This window comes from Populus euphratica, unplaced genomic scaffold, assembly GCF_000495115.2.
Source record: "Populus euphratica unplaced genomic scaffold, PopEup_1.0 scaffold310.1, whole genome shotgun sequence".
NCBI classification, from domain to species: domain Eukaryota; kingdom Viridiplantae; phylum Streptophyta; class Magnoliopsida; order Malpighiales; family Salicaceae; genus Populus; species Populus euphratica.
Genome location: NW_011500197.1, coordinates 132,203 through 137,534, shown reverse-complemented (window position 1 = coordinate 137,534; position 5,332 = coordinate 132,203).

Below are 5,332 nucleotides of genomic sequence, written 5' to 3'. Positions count from 1 at the left end.
AGGATATCCTCATCATTTTCAGAAAAAATAGCTGAAGAAGATAACCAATCACTTCATAATGAGAATAATGAGAATAACCGAGTTAGAACACTTAGAGACCACATGAATCCTACAAGAACAAGTGCACCCTCATGCATAATTTTCCCTCCTAACGCATCTCACTTTAATTTTAAGTCAGACATTATTCAACTTTTACCTTCTTTTTATGGCTTAGATCTAGAAAATTCATACTTGCATTTGAGAGAATTTGAAGAAGTTTGTAACACCTATAATGACTTAAATTGTACCATGAACACTATTAGATTAAAGCTTTTTTCCTTTTTATTAAAAGATAAAGCTAAAACATGGCTACAAAATCTTAGGTCAGGATCCATTAATGCTTGGGATGAAATGCAACAATAATTTTTAAAGAAGTTTTTTTCATCTCATATAATAAACTCTTTCAAAAGATAAATCACCACTTTCACTCAAAAACCAGGAGAAACATTTTACCAATGTTGGGATAGGTATCGGGACTTGCTTAATACTTGCCCTCATCATGGTTTTGAAACATGGAGATTGGTTTCATATTTTTATGAAATGTTAATACCTAAACATAGACAAATGGTGGAATTGATATGCAATGTAACTTTTAAAAATAAAGACCTTGATGAAGCAATGGAGCACCTAGACTTACTAGCTAAAAATGCTTAAAATTTGGACATTATAGGTACTTATGAGGCATCAGGTAAGACTTAACCTTATACATCTACTGAAGGTATGTACAACCTTAGGAAAGATCATGACCTCCAAGCCAAATTTACATCTTTAACTAGAAAAGTTGAGGCACTAGAATTAAAAAAGAGTGGTCAATTAAAATCTGTTCAAAACATTATGTGTCAAATCTATGAAACCAATGAATATTTAACCAATGACTGTCTAACTTTGCCTTTTTTTAAGGAATGTCTCCATGAACAAGCTCATTCTTTAAATAGTTTCCAAAGGCTCAACTATAACCCATACTCGCAAACATATAACTCTAGTTGGAGAAATCACCAAAATTTCAGTTGGAAGAATGGTAACAACAATGTATAAACTTCACAGCCATTGTTTTAAGCAAACCATAATTTCCAAAATTCTCATGGATATACACCTTTTTATGCTCCATCTTCTAGAAGAAATCTTGAAGAAACATTACATGTATTCATTGAAAAACAGGAGACAATCAACACTCAAAATGCTCAAACCATGGCAGATTTAAAAGATGCTTTTGCAAAATTCACATTTATTCTCAGTTTTCAAGAGAAAGGTAAGTTTCCATCTCATCCACAGCAAAATACCAAGGGGCAATACAATGCAAATGCAAGTAGTTCCGGAAGCCATCACATGGATCAAGTCAAATCAGTCATCACTCTTCGCAGTGGTAAGGTTATTGAAAAACCCACTCTTGAACCTTATGAGAAAGATGATGAGTTAATCTTTAAAGATAATGAAGGGGTTAAAGCTGAACATTACAAAGAAAAGACTACTTCCCCGCTAGCACTTCTATTTTCTCATGTCATGACCAAACAAAGGAAAGTCAATCACAACTTTGAAATCTTTGAAACTTTTAAACAGGTATGGACCAATATACCTTTGTTGGATGCTATTAAATAAGTACCTTCTTATGCTAAATTTTTGAAAGATCTGTACACTGTGAAGAGAAAAATGAATGTGAAAAAGAAAGCATTTTTAACCGAATAAGTATGTGCCATTCTTCAGAACAATAATGCTTTGAAATATAAAAACCCTGGTTATCCTATAATTTCATGCTTTATTGAAGAGCATAAAATTGAAAGAGCTTTACTTTATCTCAGAGCTAGAGTGAATTTACTTCTATATACAGTTTTTCAAAGTCTCAATCTAGTTCAATTAAAACCAACTTAGTGATATGGTTGAAAGTTTTCTTGAAATTTTTATGAATGATTTTTCTATTTTTTATGATTTATTTGATAATTGTTTAACTAACTTAGAAAAGGTTTTGAGTAGGTGTGAAAAGAAGAATCTTGTGCTGAAATGGGGAAAATGTCATTTTATAGTAACAAACAACATTGTACTTGGTCATATTGTTTCATTGAAAGGAATTGAGGTTGACAAATCTAAAATCAAGTTAATTGCCAACTTGCCAATACCAAAATCTGTTAAAGATCATTCTTAGGACATGCTGGTTTTTATAGAAAGTTCATCAAAGATTTTAGTATCATAACTAAGCCATTGTATAACCTTCTAACAAAGAAAAATATTTTTGAATGGACTGAATAATGTGAAAAAGCCTATTTAAACTTAAAAACTTACTTACTTCTACTCCTGCCATTTAACCTCCTAATTGGTCATTACCTTTTGAAATAATGTGTGACGTTAGTGATTATGCCGTGGGTGCTGTTTTCGGGAAAAAAAGAAGATAAGAAACTCTATGTTATTTACTATGTAAGTAAAACTTTAAATAGTACTTAAATGAATTACACCACCACTGAAAAAGAATTACTTGCAGTAGTATTTGCATGTGAAAAATTTAGGTCTTATCTTATCGGCTCACCTGTTATTGTTTTTAGTGATCATGCAGCTTTGAAATATCTTCTTTCAAAAAAGGATTCTAAGGCTAGACTGGTACGATAGATTTTGTTACTTTAAGAATTTGATATCACAATCAAAGACAAGTTTGACAACAAATTCGAGATCTGACATCACACTAACCTATAACTACTTTCCTGATGAATCTTTATTTTCTATCTCTACAATACCTTGGTTTGTTAATATTGTTAATTTTCTTATTTGAGGATATTTGCTCATTGGAGTACCCAAGACAAAAGAAAGTTCTTAAACGAAGTGAAGAACTTTTATTAGGATGACCCATATTTATTCAAATATTATCCTGATCAAATATTTTAAAGATGCATTCCTGATAATGAGGTAAGTAATGTCATTAAATTTTATCATTTTAATAGACGTGGGGGTCATTTCCAAATATTTTAAAGATGCATTCCTGATAATGAGGTAAGTAATGTCATTAAATTTTATCATTTTAATAGACGTGGGGGTCATTTCCAAATATTTTAAAGATGCATTCCTGATAATGAGGTAAGTAATGTCATTAAATTTTATCATTTTAATAGACGTGGGGGTCATTTCCAAATATTTTAAAGATGCATTCCTGATAATGAGGTAAGTAGTGTCATTAAATTTTGTCATTTTGACATACGTGGGGGTCATTTCTTATCAAGAAAGACAACTATAAAGATCTTATAAAGTGAATTTTACTAGCCCACCATATTCAAGGACTCACACATATTCTGCAAAACTTGTGAAAATTATCAAAAGTTGGGATCTATTTCAAAATATCACATGATGCCTTTAAATCCTATTTTAGTCATCAAGATCTTTGACTGTTGGGGTATAGATTTCATCGGTATATTTTCTCCATCATTTGGTTTCTTGTACATATTAGTCGCAGTAGATTATCTTTCAAAATGGATAGAGGCAATTCCAAGTCAAAACAATGATCACAAAACAGTGATAAAGTTTTTGAAATAAAATATTTTAAGCCGATTTAGAATCCCTCGAGCCATGATAAGTGATGGCGGAATATATTTTTGCAACAAGGCATTTGAGTCTTTAATGAAGAAATACGGAATCACACACAAAGTTGTCACCCCTTATCACCCTCAAACAAGTGGACAAGTAGACCTTGCTAATAGAGAGATCAAACAGATCTTGGAGAAAACAATGAACCCTAATAGGATAGACTAGTCTTTAAAAATTAATAATGTACCATGGGCTTATCGAACTGCTTATAAAACATCATTAGGCATGTCACCTTATAGACTAGTCTATAAAAATACCTGTATTTTTAGGAGGTAGTTAAATTTTAGGGGTTGTCCCCAAAACTTTAGCAAATAGGGATATTATTGGAATAACAATTGGAGAGGAACTACAAGTCTCCATAATGTCTGATCAAATAAATATAATATTTAAACATGCTGATGCTTTCATTACCTTGTCAGGTAATTTGGGCACATTGGAAGCGATCTTTCATATTTCCTCTTGGGCCCAGCTTTATATTCACCTAAAACCCATATATCCGTTAAATGTTAATGGTTTTTATGATAAGTTGTTGTCTTTTCTTGATCATGCAGTGGAACAAGAATTCCTAACATCTTCAGTATGACAAATCATAATCTTTACTGCTTCTACTGAACAATTGATTGACCAACTACAATCTTTCACTTCTGTAATTGATCCCTCAATGAGTCGCATAAATTGGTTAACAAAGAAAAGCTATAAAAAGCTTAAATTGGATTTGAGCCTTTGTTTGTGAAGCCTTGTTTTTATTATTTTTTATATTTATTTAAGTGTGTTTCAGGTTTGTTAGTGTTCGTTGTTTCAGGTGATATCTACTATACTCTATCTTTCTACCTTAAGACATTGAGGACAATATTTCGTTTTGGTTAGGGGGAAGAGATAGTAGTTGATACTTTAAAGAAAAAATTTACTGACTATATTTTCTATTTACAAAACCATTGTTACTATGATGGCAGAGTCAAGGAGTTCTTTTATTAATGTGACTCTTGATCCTAGTAAACATTCTTAACAAGATCTATTATAATACTTCTTGAAATATTTAAGTTTACAAACTCTCATATTATTATCAATTGCTTCTGCTTATATACTCATTTAACAAGTATTTTTAAACCTTCATTTTCACACACATACTTTAACATATGATTGTGAGTTGCATATTGGATTATTACATTATTTATGTTCTTTTGTTAAAGGTAACAACTAAAGAAAAGGGATAGTGTATAATTTGTAAAAATAATAATAATGATAATAATTGTAATTAAATAAATAAATAAAAACGTAGATAAGTTTGGTTTCATAGCCTCTCTAACTTAAACAATTAAGCCCAAAGGGGTGTTTTAACACCTAATATCCTAAAGTCAACTGACTTGGGAGCTATTGGCCTAACGTTGTTATATAGGTTGAGGATAAAAGCTTAAGAGAATCAAACATTATACTATCTACGTATCAGTATCTGCAACCCGAGTTATTTAGCTCGAAGGGGTGTCTCAACACCTAATGCCCTAAGACCAATTGGTCTAGGAGTCATTGGCTGAAAACTCATTATATATGTTAAAGATGCATTGTGTTTTAAGTTAAATGTATATATAAAAAAAAAAGATAATAATTTCAACCCAAGAAAGTTAACCTTAAACATTAGAACATAATATTGATTTCTTCTAATAAAAGCCTCAACATCTATGTTTTCATACATTAAGCATATTAGAAAAAAAAAAAGGTTTATTAATATCTTGTT